The sequence below is a fragment of the Ursus arctos genome, unplaced genomic scaffold, assembly GCF_023065955.2.
Source record: "Ursus arctos isolate Adak ecotype North America unplaced genomic scaffold, UrsArc2.0 scaffold_4, whole genome shotgun sequence".
In the NCBI taxonomy this organism is placed as follows: domain Eukaryota; kingdom Metazoa; phylum Chordata; class Mammalia; order Carnivora; family Ursidae; genus Ursus; species Ursus arctos.
The window spans coordinates 8,790,396-8,811,629 of record NW_026623056.1 but is presented as its reverse complement, the minus strand read 5'-3'; the positions used below and the strand labels follow the sequence as shown (position 1 = coordinate 8,811,629).

Here is a 21,234-nt window from a genome sequence, read left to right as displayed (position 1 = left end):
TCTGTGAAACAGTGGCAGGCTAACTCGTTAGTCCTCAAGTAGGTACAAATCTCAGACCATTCACAGTTTTTGACCAGAACAAAATGGACACTGGTAAGGACCAAACTAGTAACCTAATGACAAAGAAACAAGAAGGTATCTCCATACATTAGAGAAAATGATAATAGAAAGACCATATCAAAGAACATTCAAAGACCTCCAAAATTTGATAAGAATATTATAAGATAACAAGAACAATGAAGAAGAGAAAACAAGAATTTACTGAAAAGGGCATTCATATCTTCAGATGGAGCATGTATACAAAGTGTTATGCAGTATGAAAATAAGACTCATATGGCTTGGAAATTTCGAAAGTACACAGGAAAAGAGAAAATGCTAAAGGCTTTTATAGAAAACACAATTTTCTACAAAGGGACAAAAACCAAACAAGTATCAGAGGTCTTAGCAAAGTTTTATGTTAGAAGATAATGTCTTCAGAGTTAGAGTCAAATAAGGAAATAAAACATAAACTGAGAAATCAACAAATATCCAAACCATCAGCCTATTATAAAGGAAAAATAAAATAACCTTCAAACATCAAAAATAAATAAATAGATAGATAAATGGATCTTATGTGACTAGAAGCACTCAAGGAAAAACTCCACCAAAATAAAAATAAACTTTAACAAAGAGAAGAATTTGGTCTATAAGAAGCAGTAGCAATTAAGTAAGACCCAAAAGTAAATGATGCTAGAAAGAAATTAAAACTTGTTAGACTTTGATACATTTAAGATTCTCTGTCAACATTCTTTTATGCATGCAATCAACCTATGTGGTCCTACAGAAAGCGTATTTATATAAACATAGTATTGCAAAATCTCTGTACAAGTTTTCAAGAGTTGAACACAAGAACCAACTGCACCTATAAAAAATATCTAAAATGATAGAGGCCTGATACCTTCTAATTTTACATCAGTACATTCCTAGAAACCAAAAATATCTAAAGCTATCTTGCAGTAGATAAGTTCCTTTAAAATTGCCAACAATCTACTTGTCACTTGGAACACTGTCAACAATCGAAACTAAAATTTCATCCCTTCATAAATGCTCAAAGATCCCAGATTTTATGTTCTAAAAGCTACAAGTGACAACACATGCAGCTTATTTTCTAGGCTTCAGATTATATGGACATCCATGAACATTTAAATCAAGTCTTTTGTGGCAGCTCAAAACTCTCATGATTAAGGAGTTACCGCAGAGATAACAGTCACCGTATCTTCTTACAAAACATGGGATAGAGAAGAAGTGCATTTATGTCTGAATATCTGAACAAATACAAGGCGACAGCAGATGCAACACAAACATCAAAACAACAGCATGGTCTCAGACTGGAGAGGAAGGAGGCAGAGATTGCATTCTACCCATCCTTCTCATCTTGAACATTTGACTCCTGTTCAAGGTCTGATATTAAACCTAAAATGGATAGAAAAAACAAAACCCTCTTTGGAGCAACTATAAAAATATAATGGACTCTGGGAAACAAACTGAGGGCTTCAGAGGGGAGGGGGGTTGGGGATTGGGATAGGCCAGTGATGGGTATTAAGGAGGGCACATACTGCATGGTGCACTGGGTGTTATATGCAAATAATGAATCATGGAACACGGCATCAAAAACTGGGGACGTACTGTATGGTGACTAATATAACAAAATAAAAATTATTTAAAAAAATATAATGTATTCTTTACCACTACTTCCTACATACTTTGAAAGCCTCGTGTGTTCATAAAACTTGGAAGTAATGAAGGAGGCATCTAACCAAAGCTACACTATCACTGGGTAAACATGTTAAGGAAATGCATGGAAACCACACTTCTAAGGATTCTCATCTCTTTGTATTTTAAAAGGATGCTTGCCTGAGTGTCATCTGTGACCAAAGGATTATTAGGACTCACGGAGGAAATTAGTTACAACTCTGACCCTGACAGTGGCTTGCTTCCAAAGACCTCAAAGTTTTGTGTAGTTGATGACTACTTAGAGACTGCTAAGAGAAGAAGGGAAAGGATGCTGTGAAGCAAACTATAAGTCATTTTGTAAACATGCATTCCTAAAAAAAGCGAACATCGAACATGGTTTCCTCAATCTCCAGACAGAGAATGTACATTTCCTTACACATCAACATCTTAGAGATACCAATAGTATTAATTACACTGGATATTTTGAAAAATCTTGAGAATAAGAAGTGCCAAGTGAAAAAGAGTGAACTCCAAAATGTTCTTAATAATGTATTCCAGACACTAGACCTAGAAAACATAGCATCAGCATGAAAAGTGAATTTTCAGACTGAAAAGTGCTATCTCCACGATATGCAAAATATCGATAATAATGTATTCCAAGAGGCAGTCGCAGAAAAAAAGGCCATGGTATGAATAAAAAGCAACTTTTCAGGCTGACAGAAAAATTAAAGCAGGAAAGAAAGAATGAATAAAAATGTATTGTAAATATGCAGTGGCATGCAGACACTGTATCTACAGTTACTTGGTGTACGCCCAGGCATCGACATTTTCTGGGCCCTGAGTTGATACATGTTTTTTAATATGGGATTCTGCATTTCTTAGCGCAGAATTAATATTGTATATCTGGGGGGAAAAAAGAATGAACATCCTTCATGGAGACTGAATATCACATTGTGGACTTGCCTATAAAGTATGATAAAAGACTTTATAAACAAGTAGCTTTATTTTTTTATATAACTTCATCATTTACAAAACTGTTCCAAATTTATTATCTCAATTGATCCTTCAAGTAATATATTATGGTAGATAGAAAGAGAAAGGCAGCTCTTCTGATTCTAGCATTTGTCTCTACATCACACTGACACTCTGAGGAGTCAGCATTCATAAGTATGTCACCATAATGTTGGAAGTATTTTAGGATAGGGGAAATTACATGTCTAGCTTTTTTTTATCCACAAATATTGAGTGCTCATTTTGTAATAAGCACTCTGCTAAATGCTGGAAATACAAGGAAAAAAAATAAACAACAACAAACCACAAAACATGGTATTGTTCTCATAAACGTCCCAGATAAGTTGAAAGAGAAACAACAATTACATTATTCTACCAACTAATGGGTTTCTTAGGTTTGGGTATTTGGATGGACAATGGGGCAGTTTATTAAAAAATGGTACACTGGGGAAAGAGAAGTTCAGAAAGAAATGATTCTAAATTCAGACTTGGAGATGTTAATTTAGGAGTCTTTGAAACATCCAAATAGAGATGTTAAATAGGTAAATTGGCATAGGTTAAGAGCTCATGAGAGAGATCTAGGCTGGGAGTGTGAGTGCACGTGCATGTGTGTGTGTGTGTGTGTGTGTTGTACATGCAGACACTCACATCTATGCATTTTTTTTTATAAATGTCAGATCTACATAACTTTGTAAAAGTAAAATTAAGAAGTCTGTACTGTCAGTACAGAATGTTAGGTATAATCTTGCACAAATTTATTCAACTCTAAATTAAAGGAATTAAAGAATGCATGAATAAATGAAAGAACAAGAAGGCACACATATATACACCAAAGCCAAGTTTATTTAAATGAAAGTGGCATGGGAATATGGAATATGGCTTTCCTGCTCCACACTAAACTCTTGGTACTCAAGAAACACTTCACAAATAGAACTGCCAATAGTTAGACCACCATGAACTCTCTTCTTCTGCTTCACCTCTCTAGTAAGTTTAAAACGAGAAAATAACAGTAAATGGTCAAAATACTCCAGCACAAAGAATACAAAGCAGACCAGCATGTTACCTACTTTTTCTGATTCATGATATTCAAGTATAAAAGTCTCCATGAAAAATATGCTACATTAAAAATGAAAAACCTAAAAGCTCTACATAATTCCTTTCAAAAATTATAAAGAATATACTATAAGACATTTGTGCAAAAAAGAGCAATTTTTTTTCTTTCTTTAAAAAGAGTGGTCAGTGTTTTCTTTGGCTGAGAAAAAAGACTGTTCCTAGCCAATAATGTGATCTTACCATGTGATTAATTCAACTAATAGAAAGTTGTTTGTTTTGACTAGGTAGCATATTGCAATCACCCATAGATAGAATCCCCATATGTCCTGATTTTGATAGTCCCAATTTACACTTCTTGTCCCAGCACAATTGTTAATACCACACTTTCACTTTCAAAAGTGTCTAAGTTTGCATGATAAATTATTCGTCATCATATATGTGAAACTTTTAAAAAATGAAAAGTGTCGGTGGCTCAGTCAGTTAAAGCAACTTACTCTTGGTTTCAGCTCAGTTTGTGTTCTCGGGGTAATGGGATCGAGCACTGGGGTCGGGCTCCGTGCTTAGCTCAGAGTCTACTTGGGACTCTCTCTCCTTCTGTCCAAACCCCCTGCTCGCTCTTGCTCTCTCCCTCTAAAATAAATAAATAAATCTTTAGAAGAAATAAAAAATAAATTAAAAAAATAAAAAATGAGAAGTCTTCAGTTCCTAAATCTGGATATTGTGAGTCATTGGTCATTTGATTTGAGACCAATGATCTATTTATTTTAAAAGGTCCACAAGTGTTTCTGATGTGTACCTAGTTAAGAACCGTTGATCTAAAGTTCATCAAGACTTTTAGAAATAAAAATGCAATTAGTGGCAGATGTTCAAATATTGAATTTGCAGCAGTCATAAAGACAACTAGATGGCTAATCTAAAAATATAATTTTTATGATATTTTCATGAATGTTTAGCTTTGAGTATACACAGGGGACTTGACCTTATCAAATATCTACACTGGAATTTGTGAATACTGTGCCAGGTATGACCAGATGGGTGGTGCATTGGACATAATAATATGGTTCAAACGATAAACTTCTGTCTAGATGTGTCTTATAAAATGTCAACTTACTTTTCCTTATTTTATTCATTTTCCCAATATAGAGATCATTAAAATAACTCCATGTAAATAATCTTTCTTTATTCTTTAAAGTATTGTTTTACAGTAAGTTTTCCAAGAATATAAATATGCAAGTTTTTTTTTTTTAGTATTCTCCTCTCCTCATGACATCTTTAAAAAAAAAAAAAAACTAAGTATTTCACTTCATGTTTCTGTTTAAAAATGCTATCCTAATATTTACTGACTTTGGCTCTAAACAAAAATGACAATCAAAACCTCTTGCCTGCTTTCTCTTCATCTGGGAACAGCCTTTCCTCTAAGGAGAATCCACATTTATCAGTGTTTATCAGTGGTCCAGGGTTAACAGGAGAAGCCAAGAAAGGCTTTACTTTGACTTTTCATTCTCCCTGTCTTCCTTAGGTTTTTCCTCCCAGGCACCAGAAGTTCCCTTCATTTGTACAGTCAGATTCTGATTTGGTAGCTCTGTCCAGCACCCCAAAGGGCCTTGCAGGCATACATATGGATACACTGGCAAGCTTAACCAAGCTCTTTGTTGACCCAAACACCACTGCTTTGTCACCCCTTAGGACTAGGGCATGCATACCAGCAAACAATCTACCTTGGAAGGGCAGCCCTAGGATAGAGGCTCCAATAGGATGCAGAAGCAGGCATGAAGTCACTTGGGCAAGGAAGTCCAGGTTCAGGTACCCATAGAGCTTGGTCTTGGGGTGGGGGAATCTGGGAGATCCAGGTGGGCCCAATTTTAGAGGAATCACTTGGCCATGGTGCTCTAGTAATCTTGCACATCTTTACATAGGCCATGCAGGCAGGGCTTAACCCTAGCTGATCTAAGTCTTGCTAAAATGCCCTATGATTCTTAGAAAACATAAAATTATAGGTGGCTTCTAAGGAGATACTACCAGGCCATTTCCTTCCAACTCTCAATCTCCAGGGATGCTGTCATGGGATAATTTCTTATCATTTTCTGGGTTCGTTGAATTATGAAGATTTCTCTCCCCCCAAACCCTGTCCTTAGGGTACAGCTGCAGGCTATAAAATGTTTAGTTGCAGCATGGAAGGAGCACCTCACCAAAAAGGTGCCCCCACTTATGTTGTTTCATCATATCACCCAGTGCCTTCGGTTTCAGTGTTGTCCTGGGGGGCAAGGCATACGGGGAGCTGGCACCCTGGTTCACTTTGCTTATGTTATGTAAGTAATAAACTGTCTGAATCTAAAACGAGTTTGCTCTTTCTTTCTTGGCTGTCTTTTTCAGCCTTGTTGACTCCATGGTGAGAGGAGTGTGGCTAGAGGAGGGTGGTTATTGTCATATCTCAGGAGGTACTGCGGGCCAGGTGGACTTAGAGATGGCAGCCCTGAATGAAGGAGAATGAGCTGGGGACAGAGGGAGTGACTGTGTGTGGATCTCATTCAGAAAGAAAACGGAGGAGACAGCACACCTTAAGGCCAGAAAAAAATAAAAGTTATTTGAGGGTGGTGGTGGTGTTGAGAAGAAAATAAGGGAAGGCTGAAAAAGAACGGACAGTAAAATAGAATATTGGCCAGCAGGAGCATTAGGGAACTACTTCCTATAACATGAGAAAATACTTTTAAAAGTATTAAAAAAGAAAACAAAACACAGGTTACACAAGAATATGTCCTACGTGGTCCTGATTTTGTAGAACAAAGCAAACAAAAGCACAGATTGGAAGTCAGTATTTTTTAAATATTCTATACTGTCAAAAATGAACATAATTACATTTATAATTAGAAAAGAGATAAATATAAAATGATAAGTATAAAAGGGGTATTAAAAATGGTCAGAAGATACTCTAAAGGAACAGAAGGATAAGTAAGGTAATGTTTAGACAAATAAAATGTTGAAAGCTAATTTAGAGGCATGTTGATTCTAATTAAGATTTTCAACATTTACTTACACGGGTGCATTTTACCGTAAATGAAGTGAAAAATAAATTGAAAGAATTCACATGCTTTCCAAATTACTGACCCAGTGAAATTGTTGAATATCCCTTCATCTTTTAATTAGCTCCCCCTTTATACAGGACCACCTGCTTTACCTGCCCTATATAAGCAAGTAAAAGGCATTTATTCTTGAATGTTGGTAAGCAAAGCATATGCTGGAAGAGATGAAGGGGCTTCTTAAAATGTAGATGCTTGAGCTGTACCCTAGAAACTCAGGTACGGTCAGTCTGTGGTAGGACCTAGGAATCTGCATTTTCAATAAGCTTCCCAAATGATTCTGATACCAGAGATGTGGGAAACATGCTTTGAAAGATTTTGAATGAACAGAAAACCCTTAACATAAATATACATGACTCTGCACCTTTTTGTTTAACCAAATGTCTAAATTTCTTGAAGTCATAATAGTTCTAACGAGCCTCTATACTAACTTCTTCATACTCTGATATATTCATTGCTGTATTCATGTAAAAACAACCCCATTCTAAAATTTTATTTTCTTGCTAAAGGGAAATAACAGCCTAGGGAATTTAAAAAAACACATGCGCTCCTCTGAATGAGTCTCCATGCTTATTGAGCTACTTTTACGAACAGGAAACTATTGTACCTCTCTTGAGTGTTGAGGCAAGAAAGAAGGCACAGTTAATAAATTCAGACCTTCTGAATCCCTGTCCAAGTCCCTGCAGACCTGGTCTTAACCTTACTCCCTGACAGAAGACACTCTGACTTGGCTGGTTGACTGACCTTGGAGCTGCCTTACATACGACAACTCTTTTTCCATTTTAAATTTTCTTCATCCTTCTCTTCCCCACATACATATCAAAGTTTACCCCCACTTGAAGCTATTTTCAGGTCCATTTTCTTCTTAAACATTGCCTATCTACCAACTCACACCTATTTCTCCTACATCTGGCTCTACTGAATTTAACAACAACTTCTGACATATGCATAGGTCATGCAGAATGTATGTGCTCAAATAGACAACCACAGGTAGGGTTGGACATGGCGAGTTGTGGGGAAGGGTTGGTCATGAGAAACTTATATATCCCTCATACCCTTCATGTATTATGACTTTATTATTCAATCAGCTATTTAATAATTATCTCTTAAACACTTGCAAAGCACCAGAAATGTTTTTAGGTGCTAAGAACATAGCAGTAAAGAAAACACCCAAGGAGCTCATATTAAAGACATATATAAAATATAGTAATAATACAGTATTATAACTAACACTTATTGAATGCTTACTGATGCTGGGTATTGTTCTATGAGCTTTATGTTAACTCCCAACAGCTTAAGGGGTAGGCATTAGTATTCCTGTTTTATAGGTAAGGAACCCAGGCACAGAACATTTCATGAAGCAAGCAGTGGGAGACAAAGATTTAATTCTAGACATCTGGCTCTAGCATTCACCCTCTTAAGTCCTTGTGCCTTGTCATCAGTAATAAAAAATAAGTGCTATGAAGAACAAAGCACAGTAGGGGGAAAGAGTAATGGATAAAGGTGTTCAAGGAGGGCATCTCTAATGACACTTGAACAGAGACCAGAAAAAAAATGAGGGACCTGGGCATAGGGATAAACAGTTCCAATTAAACAGGATAACAAGGGTAAAATTTCTGAAGTGTGGTTATGTTAGACATCATGGCCACTTACCAAATTAGGTTTCATTTCAACATCAGTAGAAAAGGATTCAGCTACGTTTGACTCAACACAGAATGCGTATCCAGCTGTAACAATGAATACGCCCATGTGTTGTACATTACAAGGCTAGTGTGGCTAAAGTAAGCATGAGGTAGGAGATCGAGTCCAAGTCTGAGAAGAAGCAGAGTAGACAGAAACTGACTTCTGTTTTTTTGTTGTTTGTTTTTGAGATTTTATTTATTTGACAGAGAGAAGAGAGAGAGTGCGTGTACAAGTAGGCAGAGCTGCAGGCAGAGGGAGAGGGAGAAGCAGGCTCCCCACTGAGCAGGGAGCCCAACGTGGGGCTCAGTCCCAGGACCCTGGGATCATGACCTGAGCTGAAGGCAGATGCTTAACCGACTGAGCCACCCAGCTGCCCCTGTGAGAAATTATTAATGTTCGTAGGATATAGTAAAGAATCATAGAGACAAATTAATATCAAATGACATTGCATTTAAAGTCTTAATGGATTAATTTTGTTCTAACATATTTATTCATCTTATAGATGATTTTTAACTATTTAAAATTATATTAATTTGATAGAATATTTTGAAGTTATTAAAACCACGTATTTGAATAATATTGATGTGGAAAGTATGAATATATTATTGAAAAATAGGACATAAAAATGTAAGAAAAGAGAATGGAAAATATTAACAATCATTACCTCTAGTGTCTGGGAACCCAGGAAATTCTGTATTTTATACTTTATACATTTCAGTACTTTTCAAATTTACTACAGTGAATTTGTATTACTTACATATTGGGGGGAAGCACAATAAACATACATATGTATATTCCATTAACTATTCCACTTCCATTAACTATGCATACACATCTTGGCAAAGATAAATACATTCAACAAATATAGCACCTTGCTAATAGTATAAACTCAGCAATTTTAGGCTTTCTTAAAGATTTATACTACTAGAGGTGTCCCTTTAAGTTTCTTAAACCTGATTTACAAAGTTATTCAGAATTTACAAACTAATTTTGCAAATTCTAGCAGTACTAATTGTAAATCAATAACTCTTATCTTAAAGGAAGTAGAAGCAGCTTGTTTTTAACTCTTTGCTTTTGCCCTTGGTAATGTGGAAACTAAAATCCCATCAAATCTGCCCTGGAGGCTTTTAAACTTGCTTTTATTTTTGGCTCCTATTTTACCATTTACTAATCTACAAGGTACAGGGCCCAACTGTCAAAGTCAGAGTCTACATTTCAGGTGGGTCATTTGCCTCACTGTGAAATGCATTTAGAGGAACCAAACCCAAGATTAAAAACATAACATTAGGATGTATTTTAATTTTTGGGAAAGCAACAAAATTCGTATATAAGAAACTTGTACATAAAGGTGATACCTATAATAGAAAACTTAATGCACTGAAGTACCATTCTCCTTAAAGGTACATTTTTAAATCAGAGAAAAGCATAGCTAGCAGCAAACATCTTATTAAACAACAAGTGTGCAAAATGCAAAAGGCAGAAGCCTCTAGGGCCATGTTAATTATCTCAGGGTCGGAGGCATTAAGAAGACTGTCTGGCAGGTTCGAAGGCAGTCAGATGGCAATACCAACACACCAGCCTCCCCAAGGTCTTGCAGTTACAGCACTGTCATATTTCAAATGACAGGTAATACTTATGAACACGCCGACACTAACCTCCTCAATTATAGTCAATGTCAAGGTTTTACAACTGTAGGAACTACTAATTTCTAACATATATATATATATATATATACACACACACACACATACACTGCCTGACAAAAAGTACTTTATAAAAATAAGTGTTTAAAGGACCTATTGCAAAACGCTGAAGAGATCTCTGGAATGCTCACACAAAGATTCTTTGGATGTTTTTCCTCTTGGGGAAAAAGATACATCTTTTATAATGAGGATCACTTTTGTGGTATTTACAGCATAAGGAAACGGGTGCAGTTCTGAATTCCATTCTCCTTGGCCATAGTGACATTTTATCACAGGTTACTTCAAGTCAGATCTATTTCATTTTTCAATACAACCATATTATCCGATTAAAATACAAATTTATACTTATAGGTGCAGTGTTATTTTATCGAGTTCCCTTTTTTCCTACTTTTTACTAGAATGACACTTTTCAGTTTGTTTGCATATATTTGTAGTTGATGTGCGAGCTCTGTCAACACCTACGGTTCCTAGTTTTTCTCTTACTTGTAAACCACCCAATAGACCACAAAGAGCCACTCAGGCGTCAATGTATGTTTTTGGTAAACCTTGGGTGTTACAACTTTTGACACAAAACCAGAAGTCTTGCTCAGGCTCAAGCTTAGAATCCCAACTTTTAAAATCACAATAATATATCTAAGAGATTAAGTTCTAGTGGGAATTTTAGCTTTACCTGGATGGAGACTGTTGAGGGAAGCAGTTCAGCAAAGGACAGACAGAGAAGAATGAGACAGACCCATGATTTATACTCCAGGAAGGCTGAACTACGAAAAAAAGTTTTAAAGCTGTGGATTAGCAGCTCTTCCACCACACATCTTTCCTAAAACCTTCCCAATCATGGGTTACTAGACCATTGGTAGGCTTCACTCAAAGGGGGGCAGTTTGAAATTGCATAAAAATTTGAATTTTATATCCAGACGTACTTTTTTTTTCTGGAGAGAGTATATCATATCCATCTACTTCTTAAAGGTATCTATAACATCCAGATTTTAAATCATTAAAACATATATTCTATGGAATTTTTTATTCCCCAAAATACCCACATATAGATAGAACACACAGAAACACACCAAAGTGAAAGACTCATTAAGACTCAACTAAGTTCTAACTTGCAACTAACAGAATATTTTATTTGCCAAATTTTGTTTGACAAAAAAGTGTTGAGTTGTAATAGTTAAGTATTATACTCATTTAGATTTGAAATATATGGGTAGATGTTTTTTGATGATTTGTCACATGAATTTCATACTATATAGGGAATACCATCAACATATCTTTTAGTCATTTAGAAGAACATTTTGTTTTAAATGTATAAAAATGTTTAGATGGTTGAGAAAACACTGAAGTTCTGAGGTAGAATTTTCATAAAAATCTTTACTAATATTAACACACGTAAAGTGTCTGAAACTTTGGCTGTATTAATGTCCCTCAAATAATTACTTCTGATCAGTAAAAAAGTAATGCAAAATTAGCTTCCAAATTCAGTTCTATCAAGGACACATTAGGAATCTTAATCCTTATTTTGATTCTATGTCAAACATGTAGCAATCATACTTAGGTATGTATTCAGAGATTTTCATACATACTTGCTATTTTTGGTATCAGTGTTTCTGTTGTGTGATACCTGTTTCAGACCAACTTGCCCTCAGAGTAAAAGATGCTTTTAAAAGTGTTTTGGGGGCACCTGGGTGGCACAGTCGTTAAGCGTCTGCCTTCGGCTCAGGGCGTGATCCCAGCGTTCTGGGATTGAGCCCCACATCGGGCTCCTCTGCTAGGAGCCTGCTTCTTCCTCTCCCACTCCCCCTACTTGTGTTCCCTCTCTCGCTGGCTGTCTCTCTCTGTCAAATAAATAAATAAAATCTTTTTTTTTAAAAAAAAAAAAGTGTTTTGGCTGTTGAAGCGGAAGGAATCAGTGACTCAAGCATATCAAAAGAGAGGATGAGGATCATGCCTTGTTTACTTTTGATTGGCATAGGAAACCTTTTACTCTTGTTAAGTGATAGCTGCTCTACTTGCCGATAGGAGCGGCTCACATCTAGATTGCAAAGTTTCTGCAGGTTAATTTCAGCTTCTAGCTAAAAGGCCCTTGTTAGTATTGACTTAACACTGCCTTCTTACAGGCGAATAATTCCAGATACAATTTCAGGTCAGTTCCATCTGGATACAAGAATAAAAGGCTTTAAAAACAAACAAAGAGAAGCCACTTTTCTGGAGGTGTTCAAAATAACTACCTGCTCTGACCCAAAAACTTAAAAAGCAACCATTTGCCATTTTGAGGTATTGCACATGAGCCTGGGTCACTGCCAAAAACGAAATTCTACATACGGGCAAGCAAATTACTCTCAACCAGTGTTTTATATGTCTCTCTCTCTCTCTTTTTTTTTTTTTTTGCAGGGAGTGAGTTAGAAAATTCACTGTATTAAGACCATGATAACTTTCAACAGCATATATCTTCTATTGTTGGAATAAAGATACATTGTGAAGGCAAAGAATTTGGGGGAAAACATTTTAAATGCTCGTTATTCTAATCAGGAATTAACATGGTCTTATCAATGTTATCAGAGCTAAATTTTTATTATCATTGAAGCATCTAGTCACATGGGCCTTTTCAAGTGAACTAATTATATAATAAAACTGTACCTTTTTTTTTTTTTTAACAGTTCTGATTTGGTACAGAATTTGTGGGAAAATGTGTTTGTAGTTGAAATTGGGATGCGATACTGGAATTCACACAGTATTTCTCCACTAATACTCTTTCAGATCTAGGGACATTTAAGTAGTTACTAGTGTGCAACTTCACTTTTCATTCTAGTACTCCATTGGCACCAATTTTTTTATTAGATATATTTGCACCTGCTATTTGTGTCATGGAGGAGTGGGATGTGTTTGTGTGTGTGTGCGTGTTTGCATATGCATGTGAATGTGTGTGTGAACAGGGCGAAATGTTAACTTTCCAAGGGGAAATAATAATATATTTATATATTTTTAATATATATATATGTGAATATAAATATATTAAAATAAACAACTTTATTTCCAAGAGGAAATAATACACAAATCCCAAACCTACAAATCCATCCATTCTTCTTTCACTGAAGCAAATGACAGAGATAATGCTGAAGTGTGGAGGTTTCTACTGCATCACTGGCATACACAGAGGATCTGTTAAACTAGAGACAGAGGCAAGACTGAAAGCTGAATTCAGCCCCTAGAAATGTTAGGTGCACCCACGAGTTTACAAAATAACCCACTGGAATCTCTTTAGATGTGCTCCCCAGCACTCCAGAGTTGCCTCCACTCCTTCTTGCTGCATATCGAGCCCAATTCATTACTTGATCTACCTTGAACCTGAGGATATTAGAATTTGGTACTTTTGCTAGGCAGTCTTTTCCCTTACTTTAAAACACAGATTTTTTTTTTTTAAATCTTTAACAGGAAAATACTGCTTCCCAGTGGGTCAGCAATTTGAACGTTCTGACCTCCTGCACACTTATGGCTAAATATTTATCTCTTAGCTATTCTTCAAGAATTTCAATAGCCTCCAAAATATATGAGATTATAAATAGAATATGTCTAAAAGTATGTGTTTTCTCATCAATATTCCCTGGAACTTTATAAGCCCATTTAAAATCAAGCCTTTCTTCAGCACAGAATTTTTTTCCATTATTAATTTAAAAATTAATTTGTTAGAATGGGTAAAGGGAGATAAAAACCAAGATGGAGAGATGGCCTACAGACTCAAATTTTCCCCCAAACCTTTCAGATCCTATATTTTCCTCATTAAAAGAAATATTTCTAGTGCTTTTTTTTTTTTCAAATCTTAAGCAGTCAACCTTTACGATTCATTTATACGTTTGAAGATATTCTCATGACAAATTGGAAATACATACAGCTGAACAACATGGGGATTAAGGGTGCCTGCCCCGTGCAGTTGAAAATCCACACATACCTCTAACTCCCCCAAAACTTAATAGCCTACTATTGACCAGAAGCCTTACCATTAATAGTCAATTAACACATATTTTGTATGTTATATGTATTATATACTGTATTCTTAAAGCAAACTAGAAAAAAGAAATTACGAAAATCGTAAGGAAAGTGAATTTACAGTACCATATTTATATTTAAAAAACACATATGAGTGGACCAATGAAGCTCAAACCTGCAGTGTTCAAGGTTTAACTTGTACTTACTCAGCTTTTTGAAAGTTTTTGCAATTACAACAGCAGTTGCCAAAACTTTGCACTTTAAATACTGCATTTCATCTGATACACACGCTGACCCTTTCTCTCTGATTGATAAGGAAATAGAACCAAAACATGTAACTTGGTGAAGCTCACACAGTTACGATGTGGTAGAGCTGAGATTTGTACGTTTGATTTTACTTTTTTTATCTTTTTTTAAAGATTATTTATTTTTGAAAGAGAGAGAGAGAGATCACAGAGGGAGAGGGAAAAGCAGACTTGTTGCTGAGCAGACAGCCTGATACAGGGCTGGATCCCAGGACCCTGAGATCATGACCTGAGCTGAAGGCAGGTGCTTAACCTGACTGAGCCACTCAGGCGCCCCAAGTGCACGTTTGATTTTAAATGTGATTCTCTCAACCACCCATTATCCTGTTCATCATTTAATAGCTTTCCAGTGAGCAGTGCGGTCCAATCTTATCCATCACTGACACAAGATAAAATACATACATGTGAAACCATTTTTCATATGTGTTGCTTAACGCTGGACATTAAAACCTTCATCACAACCTAGATTTGAGTGCACACATTTTGCTACCCTCCATTGGAGACACTCTAATCCAATTTTAAAAGCAAGCCACCAGATTACAGTTTGAGTATTTAGAATAAAAAGCAATCATTGCTACCAACGAAAGTGAAAAAGTGAGAATTTGATTCAAATTCAGTTTTTTTGAAACGTAGCATTTTAGTTATCTAACTTAAATCATCTCAAAAGGTAACAGATGCTTTTAGACACCCTCATTTTCTCTCATTTTTATACCTAATAAACATTTTTATACATGAAATGCTATTTGTATGCCTGGCGTGGGTGGCAATTGCACGCTCAGACTCGTCTCTCTTATTGTTGTGTATCACTTAGAAGCTCAGCAACTCCATTAGATCACCCGATTCTCTGAAATGTATATGTTGCTCTGACAGCTGAAAGCTGCAACCCTCTGCTAGAGTGTATGTAATTTTGTCAACTTGTCTTCAGCTTATTAAAAAGTAAAACCGCAAAAAAATAAGATTACTGTTCTTTTTCACTCTAATATCTTGTTCTCCTGCACTACTAAAGAAAATGTCTTAGATTTTTTAAGTTAGTCTTTTTCACTGCAATATACCCAATAATGTGCTGAGAAAATTAAAAAATTTACCCATAAGCCATTCAGTTTTTCTCTTCCCTCTTATCTATGACTTCTAATAAAATTTAATCACTATAAAGAAAAACAAATTTTTCATTTTCTCTTTAGGACATCACTTGGGGCACCTGGCTGGCTCAGTCGGTAGAGCATGCAATTCTTCATCTTGGGGTTATAAGTTCAAGCCCCACGTTGGATGTAGACATTACTTAAAAATCTTTAAAAAAAAAAAAAGGCACTCATCTATCAGGTATATCCTATTTCAGGTTAATAGACAAGAAGTATCCACTTTGGCCTTTTTGCAATTTAGTGCTCTACTCCTTGATGCCATTTGATTATTGTTTCCTTTTTTTTTTTCTTCCCTATTTTTCTATTACTTGAGCTTTTGACACTCAACAAAGCACGGGTTTTTATAATCAGACATGGACAATCATCACAGAGAATTGGGCAGTCAAAATTTTAACACTAGTTGATCCAGTTTAATATTTTATTTTATAAATACATATATATATATTTATATCTAACTTATAAATACATATTCTATATTTTAAAGTAGTACGTGGTTTGTAAAAATCATACATATTATTTATCTTCAACTTCATAAAAATATGTGACAGAGAGCAGATATTATTATCCTCATGTTTGTGTAGCATGAAAAAACTCATGGAAAAGAATATAGTAGTTTAGAATAATAACCAATAATAATAAAACAATAACAAAAAATTATAGAAGTGTTGTCAGACATTAAGGAATCTTTCCACTGCTACATCATGGTCCCACAAATTTCACAGCCTCCAAATTGGGTTACCTTTGCCAGGTAAACTTTATATACCTAGCATTTTATTACAAACCCTTATCAATGAACTGGGGATATGAACCCAAACTCATACCTAAGAAATCTGAGTTCCGTTCTTCAATAAAGCTGTAATACCAGAAAGTGCTATATTCTGTCCACAGAACCTCCATCTCTTATTGAGTACCATTGTCTTGCATTCTTCCACAAAACTTTTCATTTTTATCACTGATGTCAAGAAGCAAACACATTTGTTATAAACTTATTTTAATGTATGATAACTACTATGTTATTCAGCATGTTTGCATGTTGAGGTCCAAAGTATTCCTAAAATTTTGTGCCAGAAAAAAGTAAGAAATTGGTAAGTTTTCTACTTGCTGACAATGAAAGCTCTGTAGCCAACGATGTTTCATCTTTTCTTATGGCCAACAGGAAGCTCCAAATCAGATTAGTTTCTCAGTTATAAAAATATTAAGTTTATGATAGACATACTTCCTTCCTTCCCTACTAGTTTCTCGTTTCTCTTATTAGATGAATGCTCTTTATAAGACACTCTAAATAATTTTCAGGAACAATGAGGCATGAATTTAAATATGAATAATTACACTACAATCACAGAAAGTCTACTGTGTTTGAAATTTCAAAAAGCCTTGTATATTTTGTGTGTGTATATATATAGATAATGTGTGTGTGTATATATATATATGTATATATATAAAATTCTGAATGGATGCAACTTTATAATTTGAGTTCTGATTTATATGCTTAAATTTGGGAAATTATATTTGCATTATATTATCTCCCAAGTACCCAGATTAGTATTTGGTACATGGAAACAATTCAAAAGAACACATCTGTTGATTATTTGTATTATTCTTTTTAGAATATCCATTTGTGAGTGTGTAAAATATTCTACTTGTCTCTAAATAGTAGCAAATTTATTATATTATCATCAGCTTCTCAAGTGGTTCAGGAAATTTACAAAGATAGTAAAGGATATTACCTAAAGAATTAAATGTTATTCATTTTTTTAAGTTAGGAAAGTATTTTAATAGGGTAAAGATCATGTTGGAAGACTTTCAGATAAAAATAATGGCTTAAGTCCAAATATCTTCTAACCAACCAACCAAAGAAAGAAAATCTCACAATCTTTTTATTAATCAAAACAACCAGTTCTAGGAAATTTGAGATTGGCTATGGTCTAAATGTTTGTGTCCGTCCCAAATTCGTATGTGAAATCCTAATGCCCAACATGGTGGTGTTAGAGCGTGGGGCCTTTGGAAAGTGATAAGTCATGAAGTGCTGCCCTCATGAATGGGATTAGTGCTCTTATTAAAAAAAGACCCCACAGAGGTCCCTGGTCCTTCCAGCATGGGAGGATACAAGAAACCTGCCACCGAAAATTGGGCTCCCTATCAACCATGCCAGAACCCTGATCTCAGACTTCTAGCTTCCAGAATGGGGATAAATGAATTCTTTTTATTTATAAGCTATTCAAACTGTGGTATTCTGTTCTAGCAGCCTGAATGGACTAAGACAAGGTCCTTAAAAGAAAACTCTGAGAGCTCTTCCACAGTAGACATAGCATCACACACATCTTTATATCTTCAGGGTCTAGTAGAGAGTTGGACCCAAGGTAGGCGCTCCACAAATTTTGAATGGATTCAAAAATGGATCATTGAAAATGTCGCTAGCAGAATATGTGCTCTGAGCTGCTTTTCCCTAGTAAGACTGATTTCTGCTGATCCATCAATATGTTCCCAGCCAATCTTATTCAACTAAAGCATGCGTTTGAAAGTTGGCAGGCTAGGATTTGGTGTTTAGTCTCTGGCCAGAAATAGAATAAAAGGTATCTATCTAGACTGCAAAGGGTATTAATCTCTTGACCCTGGCCTTATTAACTCAACGCTTTAACCGAGTTAACCAGCCATGGCTATAGGGAACAGCAACATTCATGTCCTTTAATTGCACCATTCTCTCTAACTGTGCAAATATTATGGACTTGGATGAGAGGCACATTTGAAAAGACATTAATAGCACAGCATATGCTACATTGTATGTTTGTAATCTGAGCCAAAATCAGAACCCATTTTTCAGATAATTGTTCAATGTTCTATTCTCTGAAATCAAGTAGCTTATTAAGGTCCTTAACATTTCTTTATTAAAACTTCTAGACCCCAATCCAGGAACATTCTATTGATAGTTACAAGACATTTATTAGTACCCTTATAATATCCAAGTTCTTCAAATACATTTTTTATTTTTCAATCATTAGCATTTAACCTATCAATTGGAAAACAACGATCAAATACCCATCAGGAACAAAGTTCTCTTCCACATGTCCCTAGGGATACAAATTATGACAAACAGTTGTTGCTTTCAAGGAATTTGCAACTTAATCTAAATAATGAGAGGTACGTACAGAAATATAAATACCCTCCCCCCAATGATTAAAGAGTAATGTGATACAAAAGAAAGCACAGAAGGCAGTTTTGCAGGTAAGAAGGGCTGAACTACAAGTTCAATATGAACCACTTCAGGGGAAAGGCTGTGAGATCACTGAAGTCTATATGTATCTTTATTACAGCACTTACATTGATTTTTAATTATTTCTACCATGTTTGTTGCCCCTAATACCTTGTGAGCTATTTGAGGATCAGAGTTGTATCCTTTTTATCTTTGTATACCCAAGATGTAGCATAGTACTGTGTATTGTGTTAGCTCAGGAAATAGATGTTCAAATATTTATCGAACACATATACTTTGCGTCAGGCCCTGGCAACACTGCTTGACAAAAGAGACATGGCCCCCACCCGTATGGAATTTACAGTCTTGTGAGTAAAGAACAAATAAATGAAGGAAAGCACGGACAGAGGAATAAATGGATAAACTGGGCCTGTCTAGTGCACAGCAACTGCTTGTCAACTCTTTCTCCTTCTGATAAATTTCTTTCACTTGCTAGAAATGCTGGTACACCATCCTCCCACTGATAATTACAAAAGTGCAGAAGAGTTTATCTCCTGCTCTTCTGTTTATTCCTACCGGTCAAGAAAATTTTGTCACGTTTTATGTTCTGTAGTCAGGATTCTGAAAATGATAGTGTTTTCTCCAAAAGACAAAATGCATTACAATACTGAATATGCTTTTACAAACCACACTGCCTGGAGATGCTGATTTATTTACTGTGGGTAGACAGCCCTGGTCAGGAGCCTCAGAGACACAAAAGATGTGGAGAAAGAGACAGCAGACAGGAAAGAGAAACCAGGGCCCATTATAATGGATTCTAAATGCAGGTAGTTTGGCTAGTCACCCTGAAGGGGCTGAAGAGCCTTTGGAGAACTGTGAGCTGGGGAGTAGCTGAATTAAAGTGATATTTTGAAATGATAACCCAGCAATTAGACAGGGTCTGTATTGTTACAGAGAGAAAGTTAAAACAAGGAGGGCCAATGAGGATAGGACTGGAGTAGTTCACGGATGAACTTTTAATTTTCTCAACCATGGTCGTGCCAAAGGTACTAGACATATAACTGAGGGTTTCAGCCTGGAGATGTGGGGAGCTGTATTGCCAAAACAGGATCAGGTCCATCAAGGAGGAAACACACACACACACACACACACACACACACACACACCCCAAAACCATACACCAATCTGGAATTAGGAGAGAATAAGTGAACCTAGAGAATAACATATTTTCAAGTGTAATTAAATGCAGTTAGGTGGACTTCTGTGAGTGAAGCTCTGATGACCAGATTGAAACTTACAGATGTGAAGAGTAAACTTTCTTTTCATGGTAAGGAAATTCTTCACAAATCTCTTTATCAACAGTAACACAAATGCTGAAGAGCTGAAAAAGAACTTCTGGTTTTTCCTTGAGACCAGCAAGAAGCCAAACCTACCAACACTTCCTGTATTACTGCAGTAATATAAATCATGACTTTAGGAATCTGCTAAGATTAATGCCAGGCCCCGTGGCAGAAAGAGGGCCCTGAATGCTGTACACTTTGCAGGCCCTAATAGAATCTGTGAATTTCTAACATTCATTCATTCGTCCAACCATCCACCCATCCACTCATCTATGTTAAGTGAGTGCTTATTATGTGTAATGCACTGTGATGGGGTCTGGGATTCAGTTGAGAAATAGGAGAGATCAGTCTCCCGCTTTCATTCAGGTCACAAATTTCCTGGACTGAAAAATAAGCTCCTTCTTTCCACAAGCATACACTTAATGCTTCTACCTACAGATATCTCAGGCCAACACTGAGAAAGTTAACAGGCATATAAATTTTGAAGGCAATTCGTTGAAATCACAGAAGAAAAAAGACACAAACATACTGAGTAATATTTGATGCTGCAGAACGGACTCAGTTTTTCCAATCATAGATTCAGGGAGCCCAGATTAATGTCATTCTCAAGCAGGATACAGTTATGCTCTGCAACTGCTTTGTATGGCTCCACAGGGAAAAAGGAAAGAAGGAAAGAGCTGAAAATGGTAAGTCAAATGAAATTAGATCATTGGTAAGCTCATAACTTAGGTTCATACCATTTGGTCAGTTTTCTAATGGCTATAACTTAATGATTCAATTAGTTTCCTGGGAACAAGGATAAGTGCATGTTCAATGTTCTGTATCATATCAATGATTAGAATCTGCCAAAGCCATGTCTAACTAAAGCTTATGAGCAATGAAACCAAAAAATATATCTGTTGTAGTTCCATGATGAGTAGATAGATGAATATACTGTTGTTGACAATAAAAATAAATACCGCAAAATTAGTACACAGAACGGTTTCCTCAGGTACTATTTTCCTAGCTGATCACTGCGTTAGTCATTCATTCAAAG

The 21,234-nt window shown here is 35.8% G+C and overlaps 1 protein-coding gene across 8 annotated transcripts in view; it reads right to left on the bottom strand.

The window, feature by feature from the left end:
- NAALADL2 (N-acetylated alpha-linked acidic dipeptidase like 2) overlaps positions 1–21,234 on the bottom strand; it is a 1,320,052-nt gene that overhangs the window by 704,760 nt on the left and 594,058 nt on the right. The window contains exon 1 of one of the 8 annotated variants that reach the window (XM_057306507.1): positions 4,272–4,586. The exons of the other annotated variants lie outside the window; for them this stretch is intronic. The gene's annotated coding sequence lies outside the window, so the exon portion shown is untranslated. Of the gene's footprint in view, positions 1–4,271; positions 4,587–21,234 lie in introns of those variants that run through there. 8 annotated transcript variants of the gene reach the window in all.